Source organism: Callospermophilus lateralis, chromosome 1 (genome assembly GCF_048772815.1).
Source record: "Callospermophilus lateralis isolate mCalLat2 chromosome 1, mCalLat2.hap1, whole genome shotgun sequence".
Classification (NCBI taxonomy): domain Eukaryota; kingdom Metazoa; phylum Chordata; class Mammalia; order Rodentia; family Sciuridae; genus Callospermophilus; species Callospermophilus lateralis.
Window position 1 is genome coordinate 103,994,150 of NC_135305.1, and position 17,053 is coordinate 104,011,202.

Genomic DNA, 17,053 nt, shown 5'->3' on the forward strand with positions numbered 1-17,053 from the left:
CATACACTAAAGATTCAAAATAATCATCTATAATAGGAGTCATTATCCCCATTTTATAGCTAAAAGATTCAAAGAGATTCAAAACTTTCCTAAAGTGAGAATTCTTTAAATCTACTCTCTCACCATTGTTTAAGATAGAGGATATTGTGCAATAGATTTTAGCCACTCCACAATGTATACCTATTTCAAAATATTATGTTTTATACATGATAAATATACATAATTTTCTTTCAATTAAAAAATAAAAATTTAAAAAGTGTCTAACACTATTCAGAACAGTTGGAATGTACACCCAGGTCTCTGATTTCAGAGTCCAGTTTGTTCCAATAAGCCTGTTGTCACCAAAGAGAGAGTAGAGTGAATCAGACATAACTTTCCAATGTTCATATATGAATACACAACCAGGGAAACTCCACATCATGTACAACTGCAAAAGTGGGATCCTAATTAGAATAAGTTATACTCCATGTATATATAATATGTCAAAATACACTCTACTGTCATGTATACCTAAAAACAACAACAAAATATTGTGCTAGTGGCCAATTCAGTTCCCAATACCAGAGCTGGAATTTTCTTAATTTAGTTTGCTTAAACATTTTATAATATTATTTTTTCAGATCAAGAATAAATGCTTATACTATCTTAAATGCTCATGGCAAAAAATGCAAAATGTGAAAAATGATATACAGTGAAAAACGTCCACTCTTCCTACACCTAATTACTTTTTTTTTTCTGTTTGGTTTTATTTTGTTTTTGCAGTTCTGGGGACCAAACTCAGAGCCTTGCACATATTAGGCAAGTGCCCTATCACTAAGCTACATTTCCAGCAACCCAGCCCTAATTGTTAACTTTGTATTTTCCTTAGAGAGGCAACCTGTATTTTCTGAGCAACACGATCTAAGGTATACACAAAACCTTTTCTTTGAGATGTCTATAAACAAGCAATACAAGGAGAAATTGCCCACAAACAACACTTTGTTGGCACATTTCTATTTTTTGGTTTTCCTCAACAAGAGGAACAAACTTCAATTTACACATAACATAACCTACTGCAGGATGTCTAAACTTTAAATTCTCTTATATCATATTATGATAAGCATTTTTCTTTGGTTAATCCTGATCAAAGGGTTTTCGACTGTCTGATATTTTTGAGAAGGCACTGAAGAACATCTAACTTCAAATGTAACCTTTTAACTGATAAAAGGAAAGCAATTATGAAATACCCTTACAATTGATTATTTTTCTGTAACAAAAACGAAACACTGTTATGTGCCACATCATGGATAGACACTGAAAAAAAAATCTATGCTAAGTTTAAAAAGCTAGTCATGAAAATCACAAGCTGTATTTTATATCTTGCACATGAAGTGACCCCAAAAGTTCTTGTGAATGTAGGAATATTCCAAGGTAAAATGATTAGATTATGAGAGCCTGAACCTAAATCAGGGGATTCGTACATTTGATAGATTAAAAAATTTGAAAAGACTAATATTCTGAGTGGTTACTGTAGGCAGATGGGACCAGAGAAAGTAGGTCTTTGGGAAGTGCCCATGGGGACTATATCTGGCCCCCTGGCTCCTTCTTCTCTCTTTACTTCCCAGCCACCAGGAAATGGGTGGTTTTCCTCTGCCACACATGGATGTTCTGCCTAACCTCAGGCTCAGAGCTAGGGAGTTGGCCAACCAAGCACTGAACCTCTGAAATCATGAGCCAAAATAAAATGTTCCTCCTCCAAATGGTTCTTGTCAGGTATTTTTGGTCACAGCCACAAAAAGAGAGAGTAATACATTGTGTGATGCCATTTATTTTAAATGTCCAGAACAGGCAAATCCATAGAGACAGGCAGTCAAGTAGTGCTTGCTGGAAGCAGGGGAAGGAATGCACCCATAGCAGGGGTAATGTACAACAGCTGCTACAGGGATAATGTTCTTTCAGAGATGATAAAAATTACCTAAAATTTTTAAATGAGGAGGGTCTTATATACTGTAAATATACATAAATCGTTGAATTGTCCACTTTACATGGGTAAGCTTTGGATACATAAGTGATCTGTCAAGCTGTTAAGGAACAGTGATATATTGTGATAATCTCTGCTAAATGAATTCCCCATTCAATCTGGATTTGCTGGTGATTCCTGTGGACCAGTCCCCAGTGCATGTTTTCCATCCGTAGGATTCATGAGTTATCTCTCTTCGCTTATTATCATCAATAATATTGTAATGATACCTAATTGAATCATCTAGAATATTATCTCAGCAATATGGAAGTTATTCTTACTGGTCCAGTCTTTCCAACAATTAAATCCAAGAGGTGAAGTAATTCCAAATATTGTATCTTGTCTATTTTTATAAGGAGATTATCCATCATTAAATTTGCATGTATTATTTATTCAATATTGTCTTCTTGATGTCTCTATTTAGTATCTAGAGGATGCTTATATCATTATATAAATGTTTACCCATATGAAGTATTAAATGAGGGGGGAAACTGAAACCTACAATTACTCCATTTCCTCAAAAATGATAATGGTTTACAAGTAGAAAAATCTAGCTTTGGAGAATCCAAACTTCCTCTTGGTAATATCAAGTTGTTTGGTCATACCATGGTTGTCCCCTCAGATATATTCATTACTTGACATAAAATATAACACCCTGTGTCAGATTATTAGCATTTGGGTTTTTTTTTAATCTGGGGAGGTAAGATTTTCACAATTTCTGACTCCATTTTTATGATGGATTTAGGGTTATAAATCATTTATAGGAATCATTTTTTCACTAGGTATATCCATAAATATTTTCCTCAAATGTAATCCAATTACTTCTAGAATAGAGTTCACCTTCAAGTATCCAAAGATCAGGTGTGAGGAGTGATTGCTTAATCTTAGGTCTAATAAGTATGTCATGTGTGATCATTTTTATTCCTCTCCAGAGATTGCTTCTTGGTATAGTTGACAAAATTTCCCTTTGCATCACAACAATTATTTTCTATCTTCTTATTCTGGCTTATGAACTCTTACACTTGGACCACATATTTCATTTCATTTCATCCATCCCTATCTTTAACCAATTTCTTTAACCCAATGGCTTACTGGTATCACATCTTCATAAAATATTTCTTTTGTATGAAGATTGCAGATGTCGTGTGATGCATTTCTCTGACTGTGTATATATCCATAGGGTCATGTAAACAATAAGCTGTGCAGTTTGTTCTGCCTTCCAAGTCACTCTACACTTAGTTCACTTTGTCATCACTTGCCATTGTACACACACTGAATGAAGCCCAGCACTTACTTGTAATGAATTACATCATTTTCTAGGCTTAAGACTAAGTCTTTAAAACTTAAGACTAAGACTTTAAAACATGCCAATCTTTAAAACTGCCTTTCTAAAAGAAGGCAAGGTGTAATTCTGTACCTGAACAATTAGTGGGATCTCTTTTTGGAGTAATCTATTCAATTTGTCTAATGTCCTACACCCATACATTCTAGCTTTGATTTATAGCTTTCAGCATCTTCTATCCTAAAAGTTACTGCTGTTAGTGGTAATTTAGTCTTCTGTTTGATCCTAATGCTACAGGATAAATGATGTTCCATCCTTTGGGCTAAGTAGTATTTATGTGGATTTTAATATAATTCCACATATCATTTAGGTCATTGGCTAAGTAATATTTATGTGGGTTTCAATATAATTCCACATATCATTTAGGTCAATGCCTGACCTTGTATTTCTTAAATTTCTCTCCTGATTGTAGGATACCTTTAAAGAATCAAGTGAAGAAGTCAAAGCAATACTATCATAAGGTTTTTTAAGTCTATAGCTATTGCTATAGTGCATCATTTTATTTTGTATACGAGCAACAGGTTTAGTTTTGGATGACCTTTGTAATGGGTTTTACTAATATTTTGGCCTATTATATTCAATAGTCTTGTGATGCTTCTTCCTTTTCTTAAGGGTATTTCTTATTCAGTTGAAACTTCTGCTGAGATGTCTTGGGACTCTATAATCTGATTTCTGGGGGGTTGTAGTTGCTTATGTTTTTGCTTTTTTGTTTGTTTGTTACTCTCAGAACTTTACTTGTACCACAAGGAAGCATGTTTGGAATCTATTTTTAAACATATTTAATGCACAATTATAATTTCTTATACTAATTTTTCATGCATGTGTGTATGTCATCCATTCATCTAGATTAGTAGTACCTAAAAATTTAGGCCAATATATAAGATTTCTTTATTGTTTGTATAATGAAGTGTATAGGATTTCATTGTCATTCTGAGGTGTTTTCCTTCTTTAGCTTCAGAAACCTGGTTATTTCCCAGTCCTAAAACACCTGAATCATGTAACCACACCCTTGAACACAAGTTTAGTTTGAAACTATTTAATTCTAAAACATTTTCTTCACCCCCAAATTAGATCCCATAACCCATCATCCTGCATTAGACATTCCTGTCAGCACTTGGTAATAACTAATCTGTTTTTTTGTATCTACCACCATTTGAAACAGCAATTCCAATACTAGTTCTATACTCTAAATAAGTGAAAGCATATATTTAAATATTTGTATACAATATTTATAGCAATACTTTACAATAATGAAGGATGGAGACAATCTAAAAGTTATGAATACATGAATCAATACACAAAATGTACTATATTCCTATAATAGAAGGCCATTCACCAGAAAAATGAATGAAGAGAGGAGGTGCCAAGAAGTTCTGTTCCTGTGACTCTAGGAAAGAAGAGTCAGGGCAACCAAGGCGACATTGTATTATGAGAAGGCAAAGACGGGAATAACTTTAGGAAACAATAGTCATGGAAACCTAAGGAGCAGAAAATCAGAAAGACAATCCAGAAAACAGTACAAAGCAATTCACAACTTCAACCCTAACTCCCCACCTGGAGTGGGGAATCCCACACTGAGAGCATAAGGTAAGACAGAAAGTGTAAAGAACCCACCCTGAAATCACAGCAACTGGAAGTCCTGACTGCAGGAGAGATCTGTAGTTTTTACAAGCTTTAAGTCCAGTTCAGGAACATAGTCTAAAAGTGACGCCTATAGCACAAGCTAGCTTTAGAGAAGAAATTTATTACATCTTTCAGCAAGCTCTCAGGGTGCTATAAACATGAGCCTTCTTGAGAAGCATCCAAGTTATAAAGACTAAATTGCTTTTGGGATTAACCAACTTGGAATAATCATAATTCAGGACCCATATTGATATGCTGCTGCATCAACTGGGCAGAGGATGGCCATGTGAGACAGTCATGGCTTGGGGGAGTGTCTGATACAACCCTCTGAGAGGTTTATGCAGTGGAGAGTGCAGACTGTAGTGGATAGAGGAGTGGAAGAACAGTGGCCAGTGGCCCTAAGCACTGTAATGAGAGAAAAGTGACATTATTCACAGGTGATTTTGCACAGGGTCCAGGTCTGAAAGAGATCAGGTACAAGGCTTTTAAAACACTGTTATGTGACCCACTTTTCCAGCTCAGACTGTGTGGTTTAATTGCTCTCCTGGCTCTCAGAGGCATTCTGGGAATAACATATCCCCAACCATGTTAGAAGCCTGCAAGCTGAATATATCCCTCTGGGTTTGGCTTAAGTACTAGCAAAATTCAGTCAGTGAGAAGGGCTTGTTGCAGCCCCCAACAGTGGTTATGCCACCTCTAGAAAGTGCCTCTAGAAAGGATAGAGGCAACCCTGCTGTACACAGCATTCCTTTAACCTGCACAGCTAGAAACATGGGTCACTGTCTGCTTTCTACACCAACTGGTTTAGTGTAAGCTGAGAAGAACCACAACAGGCTGCAGCTGTGACCCATTACCCCCACCATACCTGGTCAATGGATTCCAACCCTAGAGAACACAGAGAAATACCTCAGTGTACCCTCACTAGGTGGAATTATTTACTCATTTTTAATTTTTTTTTCTGTCTATTCTTTTATCATTCTTTTATTTCTCATTATTTCCTACTTTTCATTTTTATTATTCAATTGTATTTTTCTCTCTCTCTCTTCTTCTTTCTCTACCTCACTTCCCACTATTTTTTTTTTACTCTTTCCTGGTATCTTCAATTATCAATATTACTTTTTTTACTTTTTAAATTTTTTATTTATTCCATATTATTTTTGCCCCTTTTTTGTTATTTTGTTATGGCTTTTAAATTTACCTTTTCCTTTTTTTTTCTTTCTTTTTTTTAACTTGTTGTTGATACTGTTGTTCCTTTTCTTCCATTTGCATAGTGTGGTGGTTGGATCCAGGCATCTTGAGCACATGAGGTGAGGGCTTTGCTGCTGAGCTACATCCCAAGCCCACCTGAGAGGAGCTGTGTCTTACTCCAGTCATAGCCTATCTTATTCAAACCTTGGCAGATACTTCAACTTACAGAATAAGGGAGATAAAATTCTCCAACTGATGATCCAGTCTCAATTAGAAATAGTTTGGGAAGGGACAGCAGCTAAAGATTGGTTCCTTGACATTCACCTCCATAGCAAAAAATAAATAAACCAGAAAAATAGCAAACTGTTTGGAAACTATACCTATAAAGTATCTTAGCATAGGTTGGTCCCATGACCTTGGAGGAGACCATACAGTGCTGACAATGCAGGAGGATTAAGTACAGAGGGTGAACTCCAGATACTCTGCTGTCTTCACCACACCTGCCTAAAATCTTAGAAGACCCCATTCTAGCAAGACTTACAGATAAAATGGATCTCTCAAGATCTGATATAGTACTCATTATGTCAAAACCCAGTAATCAAAGTCATAGATGGCACAGGGAATCTACACTATGAAGTCCAATTATACTTAAACTCAACTCTACACTAAACAAACTCATATTATCAAGACCAGGCTGCTTACTAAGAAAGCTCTCACATCAAAGTGGAAGAGATATCCATCCAAATTCCTGTGCAAATCTCAACATGGAAATACAAGAAATATGAAAAAACAAAGCAAAACTATCCTCCCTAAAGTATAGTTTACAACTCTTCAGTAACTGTTTCCAAAGATATCAAAGTGGATAAAATGCCAAAAAAAATTCAAAAGAATGAATTTCTTGTATATCATGATGGGATACATTGTTACATATTCATACATGTACACAATATGACAATACAATTTGGTGAATATCACTCCACCGCACTTCCCCCCTCCCCACCCTCTAAGCATTAGTTCCTTTTCTCTATTGATCTCTCTTTTATTTTCACAAGATCCACCCCCACCTTTCTTTTCCTTTTTCCTCTTTAGTTTCCACATAGGAAAGAAAACATAAGACCCTTAACCTTCTGACTTTGACTTGTTTTAATTAATATGATAATCTCTAGTTCCATCCAGTTCCCTGCAAATGATTTTTTTAAGATTAATGAATCCCCAAAATATACAAATAAAAAGATGCATAATTAAGGAAATCAATGCAGGATAAATTATTTTTATACTACTCAAATAATGGAATAGAGATTCTTTAAAAAGAACCAAAAAGAAATCTTGAAGAGATCAAAAAGTCAAATAAAAATCTCAATTGAAAGCCACCCCAATACACTAGGTAAAGTAAAAGAAAAAATAGTAGGGCTTGAAGACAAGGTTGATGAACTATCATGTGCATACAGTTATAAAGAAAAAATAAGAATTAACAAAGCATAAAAGATTTCTTAGCACCATTGAAGACCAAACACACAATGTCAGTATAGACAAAAGTGAAGAGATATAAACCAAAGGCAGAGAAAACTTATTTGGTGAAATCATAGCACAAAATTTCCCAAAGCTTGGGAAAAACATGGACAAACAGGAACCAAAGGCATTTAAAGCCACAGATAGAAATGAATACAAAATCTTTGATATATTATATTTCAACTGCCAAAACTACCAAATGAAAATAATAATATGAAAAGTTGCAAGAGAGAAGTGCTAAATCAAATTTAAAGGGAAAACACTCAGAATAGCAGCAGATTTCCTAGACAAGTCTCTGAAGGCCAGAAGGACATGGAATGATATGTTTCAAGTGTTCAAAGAAAATACTGCCAACTTAGATTGCTATTCTCTACAAAATTATCTTTCAAAATTGATGGAACATTAAAACATAAGATAAACATAAACTAATTCATGACAATTAAATATGCACTACAGAAGATGTACAAGGGAAACCTACACCCAGAAGAGGAAGAAAGATAAATATAATCATAACAGCATAAGAAATTTTTTAAAAATCACTAGAAGAGTATATAAGCAAATGAGAATTAGGAAAGAATCAAACATGATCAATACATTAAAAACATCAAATATTTTAGAAGAAAAAGAAAAGAAGTGAATATAAAAAATTAAAACAACAAGAAAGAAAACATCAGAATGACAGGAAGAAATACATAACTTTCAACAATAACCTGAATGTAAGTAGCCTGAATTCTCCAATTAAAAGGTGTAGATTAGTTTAAAAATTAGGGCCCAACAATATGCTGTCTGAATGAAATTTATTTCATCAGGAAAGACAAATACAGACTGAAAATGAAAACATAGACAATTACATTCCAAGTAAATGGAATACAATGCAAGCAGCTACACTCATGTGTTAAAAAAACAGACGTGAAGCCAAAACCAGTCAAAGGAGCAATGGTCACTGCATATTGATAAGGGGAATAATTAATCAAGAAGATATACCAAATGTAAATATATATGTACCAAATTCAGAGCATCCACTGTGTAAAACAACTTCTATTGAACATAAAGGGAGAGTTTTCCCCAATACAATAAAATGGGGTGACTTTAAAACCTGTTCTCACCAACAAATAGATAAATGAGCCACAAAATCAACAAAAAACCATAAAATGTAAATTATACTATAGATCAAATGAATTTAAGGGACATCTAGAAAATAATCCATTCTATAGATACAGAATACACATTCTTTTGATCAGCACATAGAATAATAAATCATATATTAAACTATAAAGTAAGTCTTATTAAACATAATAATAAAATAATGTCTTGTGTCTTATCAGATCATAATGGAATTAAGTTAGAAACCAATGAGGGAAACTACAAAAATTATACAAGTACATGGAGTTTGAATAATATACTTTTGAATAAACAGTCAGTCATTGAAGCATTTAAGGATGATATTTAAAAATTTCTAAAGTGAAATGAAAATGGAAACACACTATATCTATGGAATGCAGTGAAAGCAGTACTAAGAGGAAAATTCATAGCTATGAGTGTCCACATTTAAAAAAAAATAGTTCTCAAATAACCTTATGACACATATCAAGGTTTTAAATTAACAAGAACAAACCAAATCCCAAATTAGGAAAGAAATAATAAAGATTGAAGCAGAAATAAATGAAACAGACACTAAAAAACATGATACAAAGGATTAATAAACCAAAGAATTGGCTCTTTGGAAAGATTAGCAAAAGTGACAAATCCTTACCTAAACTAACAAAAAGAAAGTGGATACTCAAGTAAATAAAATTAGAGATAGAAAAGAGGATATCACAACAAAATCACTCAAATATATAGAATCACACTGACATATTTTTAAAACCATATGTCAATAATGGAAAAATCTATAGGAAATGGACAAATATTATATAACAAACAAGAAGATAGAAAAAAGCTAGGTAGGTCAATAATAATAACGTTGAAATAATAATAAAAATTCCTTCAACAAAGAGAATCCAGGCCTGGGCATGTTCACTGCTGAATTTTACTGGATACTTAAAAAAAAAAAAAAAAAAAAAAAGACAAAGAAAAGTTAATGACGGTGCTCCTTGAACTACTCAATAAAATATAAATGGAAAAAAACCTTCCAAACTCATACTAGGAAGTTAATATTACCTTTCTACCAAAACCTAGTAAGGACACAACAAAAAATAAATATAAATACAGACCAATATGTTTTATGAATATAGATGTAAAATTTCTCAATAAAATTATTTTCCAATCAACTTATACAGCACATTTAAAAGATCATACACAATGACCAAGTTGGATTCATTTCATAGATGCAAGACTAGTTTGAAATATGCAAATCAGTAAATGTAATACAGGACATAAGTTTAGTATCAAATATAAAAATCACATGATTATCTCAATAGATGCAGAAAAAAACTTTGACAAAATTCAATATTTTCTTATGATTAAAGCCTTAATTAATCTAGGCACAGAAGGAATATCACTTTATACAATAATGGTTATATACAACAAACCCAAAGCCAACATTATACTGAATGGGAAAAAAATTGAAAGCACTTCTTCTAAAATTAGGAATAAGGAAAGGGTGCACATTCTCTCTAACTTTATTCAACATAGTACTTTAAACTTTAGCCAGAGTTTTTAAGTAAGAAAAAGAAATATGAAGGATACAAATAGGAAAGGAGGAAATCAAATTATCCATATTTTAGATAATATGATACAAAGAAAAAAATAAAAATTCCACCAAAGACTCTGAAACCTGAAAAAAAATAGAGCAAATTAGCAGGATAGAAAAGCATAGAAAAATTGTTGTCTTTCCTACATACCAGGAATGAATTCACTAAGAAATTATGAAAAATAATCATATTTACAATAGCCCCCCAAAATAAAAATGATACACAAGAATAAACTGAATCAAATAGGTGAAAGTCCTCATCAGTGAAATTACCAAACACTTAAGAAAGAAATTTAAGAAGACACTTAAACTTGGAAAGGCCTTGTGAATTCATAGATTAGGAGAAATTATATTATTACAATACTACCAAAAGTGATCTACAAATTCAGTATAATCCTCATCAAAATTCCAACTTCATTCTTCACAGAACTAGAAAAACAATAGTAAAATTCATATGGAAGCACAAAATACCCCAAATAGCCAAAGCAATGCTGATCAAAAAGAGCAATGCTGGAGGCATCACAATGCCTGGTTTTAAAATATACTACAAGAGACATAATAACAAAAACTGCATGACATTGACATACAAACAGACACATTGGTCAAAGGAATATAATAGAAGACTCAGGAATAAACTCTTGCCTCTTTATTCATCTGACTCTTGACAAAGATACCAAAACATATACTGGAAAGAAGATAGCCTCTTCAATAAATGGTACTGGGAAAAATGGATGTCCATGGGTAGAAGATTGAAACTAGACTTCTCTCTTACTCTGAACAAAAATGAGTTCCAAATGTGTCAAAAATGTAGGACCTAAAACTTTGAAACAGAGGATAACACAGGGAAAACACTGGCAGACCTTGACACAGACAATCTTTTCTTGAATAAGACTCAAATAACTCAGAAAACAAAAGCATGAATTGAAAAATAGGCTTACAATCAAATTAAAATGCTTCTTCATGACAAATGAAACCATCAACAGATTGAAGAGAGGACCTACAGAATGGGAGGGTATCTCTGCCTGGTATTCATCTGACCAATAATTGATAGGCAGAATATATAAAGAACTCAAAAATTCAATAATAGAAAAAGTAATTTGATAAAAATCAAGCAAATGATCTGAACAGATGTTTCTTGAAGGAAGAAGTACAAATCGGCAAAGATCAATATCTTTAACAATCAACGAAATGCAAATCAAAACATGAGGAGTCCATCTCACTCACTTGGTTGGAATGGATGCTGGTGAAGTCATGGAGGAAAACAGAAGACTTATATACCTTAAGTGGGAATGTAAATTAGTTCAGCCACTATGGAAAACAGTATGGCGCCCCCTCAAAAAACTCAAAATAAAACTCCCATATGATCCAGCTATACCACTACTGGATCTACCTCCAAAGAAAAATGAAATTCACATGCAAAACTGATTCTGGCATACCATTGTTTATTGTGGCACTATTCAAAATAGCTAAGACATAAAATCAGATTTTTGTGCCCATCAACAGATAATAAAGAAAATATTGTATATGTGTACAATGGAGTTTAATTCAGATATTAAAAAATGAAATCATATAATTTCCAAGAAAATGCTTAGAACTGGAAGATATCATGAAACAAAAGAAGACAAGACAGAAACAAAAAGAAAAACAAAGAAAAGTAGCATGTGTTTTCTTTCATCTGTGAAAATAAATAAAAATAAAAATATTTCACAAAATAAGCAGAAGAGAGACAATGTACAATAGAAGAAGATAATCAGGGAGGAGGAGAAAAAGAGTGGAGAAGAAAAAATAAAAAGATACAAGGGTGGGTGGGTAAGATCAAATATTATATGTGCATGTATGAAAATGCTCAATAAAATTGATTAAATTAATATGTATTAATAATTTTTAAATGAACTAAGTACTGACACATGTTACAACTCTTGAGGGTTTTTTTTGCTCTTTATTCCCACTGCAGTGGGAGGAGGTCTTCCAGAACTTATTATATATAGAAAGTTTATGAGGAAGAGGGAGGAGGGGACCATGTTCCAGACTGGCAGGAATTCTCACTGGTCCCTGGAACAGATGGCTGCGTATGTGTGCATTATGCTGCATGTCTTTTCTCCCCATCTGACAGCATTGAGCATAGTCCATCAGCCTTTGTCCTCCAACATGACCTCTGCATCTTGAGAGAACAGAGGTCTCCTGCTTTGTCCTATTTTGTGTGAAATCTGCAGCCACACTGCAGCACCTCCTCTAACCCCACTTGAACTTCAATCAACTTAACAGCCTTTCTCCCAGTGTTGTGTTTCAGAATTATGGATGTTTTCTAGTATTGTTGAATTTAGACTTTAAATTTCTCCTTCTCATTCCTTCTTGTTTTGAAAGATGTGTTAGGGTCAAAGGTAACAAGACCATTTTTATTCAACAATTTTTTTTTCTGAGAATAACTACATTGTGTTTAAAAAGCACTTTCATATGAATAATCACCTTCTGTCTTGATGACACTTCTGTATGGTTGGGATATTATCTCCAAGGTTATAAATCATTCAGTATCAATGAGGCAGTAAGTGGTAGCAGCTTGATTAGAACCAGGTTCCTCTGTATCCCAAGGGATTCTCTTCCACATTTTACAATATGGAGTTTTAAACTTGAAGAAAATTAACTAAGGTTTCAGCATAAATTTTTCACATGTCAAAAGAGGACTACTAGGTTATTAGGGAGATTTGTGAAATAGTATGCATCAGCTATTAATCACATAGCATATGTTCAATGAATGCTCAATTGTTGAAATGCAATTAGTTGAAGAGAATTCAATTTATGAGATGATGTTATGCATGACTTCTGAAATCACTGTGCAAAAGTTATCTGAAAACAAGTATTGGGGTAATATATCTTACCTGCCCTGATGAATCCAGAAGAAAAGAATCACATTGGTAATTGTTTTATAAAAGTAGAAAGCATGGTACCTGCATGGTGCCATGCATGTGTGTTAAGGGTTAAGAAACCAACTGAAGCCAGGCTGCCTGGGATCACATTGCAAAGGTCACCGCTGATTGGATATGCCACTTGTGGTTGATGAAAACCTCTGTTTGCTCTCTAGACATCAGTGATAACAGGACCTGACTTATGTTGCTTGTTGTGTTTCAAATAAAATTAGGTAGGTAGGTAGGTAGAATTTAGATAGACAATGTTTATGCCTAGTATATTGGCTCTACTTAGTAAATGTCTGCTGTTATATTATTGTGATCCTACATTTATGCAATCACCAATTTAACTTTATTGACAGGAGAGAAGGTAGCACTAATTAGGAAATATAGCATCCCAGTCACTGGGAAAGGGTATCTCCCATTCTAATTTAATAGCTTGGCCTTCAGTTTTAAATGTAGGCTCTTGCTACTTGCTCAACATCTGTTTTCCTTCCTACATCTGACCAACTCTGGGTGCCTTTAAAACTGTAAATTGCTGAAACTGCAAAGCTGCGAACAAGAATTCAGATCACGGGGATCCTATAAATGGCACAGCCTAAGACAGCTGGCCTCCTTAGATGACACTTCTACTCCCACATAACCCAGATCTAATGGAAGGGATTTGTGTAGCAACCACATGGCCCACAATGATTCACTGAGTGCCTGTGTTCTATATGATCTCAAGTCCTCAGCCCACACTATTTATTGACTACCATAACAACCCTCCATTTACTCAGAAGAAGTGCTTTGCATTTGAAAAATCAGTCTGGGAAGCCAAATGAATTGGCATTTCTAAGCTCAAAATGTTTTTCCCCCTTAAGGTTGCTTATCAATTTAAATCCTGAAATAGATTCAAGTCTTTACTCATCACATTTTAAAAATACAGCACAACATAGAATTCTCCCATTCAAAGAAAATCAGTTTTCCTCCACTGCTTGTGCTAAAGCCAACATAAATACCTTAAAGACTCAGATTATCATGTTTGAACACTGATGATACATATGCAAGGCTAGTTTTCTGCTGGGAGCCATCAGCCAAGTAGGTATGACAAATTCCTTGCCAGCTTACTCCCATGCTGTCTAGTGGAAGGACTTCTGAAAGGTGACCTTGCTCAAGGACCAGGGCAGGATCCGTGTTTAGGGTGTTCCCCCTTTAGAATAGGGCAGTTTAGCATAATAGGAGAGTAGGGTGTTTCCCCTTTAGAATAGGGCGGTTTAGTAATAGGAGATTAGGGTGTTCCTCTTTTGGAATAGGGCGTATCCTGCTGCTGAGTTCCTCTTGAGTGCTTAGGGTCAGACAGTATATTTTGGGAGACAGAAGCCCATGCGGAGTGGATTTAGGCAGGAGTGGATTTGGGCGGATTGGATTTGGGCAGAGAACCTGGGTTCCCCCAGAACGTGTTTGTAGACGGCCGGTGTGAGTTCGGGAATAAAGAATTGCTGTTTGAATCTACAAGCTGTGTGGAGACTCGTGATTTGTGCCCAGCCGAGAGACTGCTGCAGTTTTCATGATGTAGGTGTGTGCAATAGAGTCAGAATACCCTCTGCCTAGTGACATAGGATTAAAGGTTACCACTGTCTGTTTGACAGGAGATCAAAAGGCCAATACTTCATTCTAAATAAGCTCCAGGAAATTACAATGGGTCTGAAGAGTCACATTAGGAAAGAGCATCAAGGACAACTGCAAATAAAGAGGATGTGTGTCTTCCTTGTTTTCAAAAGCTTCTATACTCTATGTAGAATTGTTCAACTACTAATCACACCCTACAATAGTAATGTGAGGCAATAAAATTAGAGAAAGGAAATCTAAAACACTTGGAAATGAAAAGCCTTATTATGTCGTGATTGTTTCTTTCAAGGCAAAATTAATTACAGTCAATCAAATCACTTCTGTAATTTTTATGTTAGCCTAACACACGTGTTCTCAGAAGATTACAGCTACCTGCAGGTGTTTGTGATAATCACAGGAGCATCTTTCCTTGTGCCCAAATGAGAACCTTTTGCATCTACTTCTTCCGTTTACAATTTTTGATTCTACTCTTATTTAAGTTTCTGCCTGTCAGAAACCAAGCCCTCCAGATTTATATCTCTGGCTCTGACTTTCTGTTGAAGCACAAAAATTTTTGAATGAACTTATGCTTCTGGGTCCACCTGCTGAATTGCTCATGAGAATTCCACCTCCTGCCACCCACTTGGGAACACACCACAGGCCCAACCTGCTCCTGCTGAATTCTCCAAACTACTTTTTACACAAGAGCAGAGCTCTGCAAAACTCTCACCTTTGTGAAGAAGTGAGTTTATATCCACCCCACAGATCAATATAAACATAATCCTGGATTTTGAAAGAATTTGGTGAGAGCATGAAAACTTGGAATAGGTTCTCATTTGGCTCCTCATGACATTTGGACATTGTGAACACTTTTTTTAACCAACACTTACATAAAACATTACTCCAGTAAACACTGCTGCTCAGAGAGTCTACTTTGCACCTGCTGATCTTAGAAACTTGCTCTTTGTCTACATATAAATCATCCCCAAGAATTCCCATTAGTTTTCCATCTAAGTTGAAACCCAAGCCCCTCTCTCGGAGACCTGGAATGGCCATCTGTCTACAGACACTTCTCCCTAGACCAGTGATCACTAATGAGCCACTACTTGATTTTGCTAATAAAGTTTTAATGAATGTATATTCATTGTTGTATTTTGTAATGGCTGATTTCTCACTCCACTACCAAAAATGTTCAGTTGCAATAGGTCTTAAGATCTGAAGAGCAATATGTACTCTCTGAACTTCATATTTAAAAAATGATGACTACCACCCAAGTTCCTGAGCTGATTGGCCTTTTGCTGTTGATGTGTACTTTCCCTTGTGTGGTATTTTTTTTAATCAATAGTCCTGTTTAATATTACACAATGTCTCTCTGACATATATCAAGGCAGGTAACATTGAATTTTATTAGTTTCCTCAGGATATAGGCCATCCCATTTTTAAAATATGAATATTAAGCATATATCAAATTTTTCAGTTAAATTACAAATTTAACTGTAAAGAGCTTATAACCCATGGTTGTATGTTCATAGCATGCATCCAAATAATTTCATATTTTAAACATGTTTTTTGCTTGTATATAATTTTTTCTCAATTCTTACAAAAATGTAGACCTTCTATTTGAGGCCAGAGTTACTACTCTGCAGGAGTGACACTGCCTGTGGTCATCTAGGCTGTGCTACAGAAAGTCAACTATACTTAGTCTACAATGTAAATATAGTTCACTCATGTTGGGTACTGCACAGCTCTATATGACAGATTAATGAATTTCTAACCCAGATTTATAAAGAGAATGAGATAACAGGATAAGATTGTTAAAGAAGACTCACAAGAATTTTAGATCTTTCTTAGCATCACTGTTTATAGCTTTAAGAGTATGGTTCTCTATCTTCCTACTCATAGCCCTGGACTTGCTCTGGTCAATATTCACATATGAAGTCTTGAAATAATATATGTAACCACATTGTTATGAGAAAAAGGTGTAATCTAGTTCATAAAACATATTAATTCATACTCAGGATTCATGACATTTTATAGAATAATCATGCCTTACAAATCCATAGATCCTAGTTGCATAACATTCAAGTAACCTTGCTTCAAGTTTCCCATTCATAAGAACTCTTTCTTCTCCCTAATGAACACCTTAATTTGTTTTCCAGAAAAGCACAATTACAAGAGATTTGACAGAATAACCTTCCTTTTTCCTT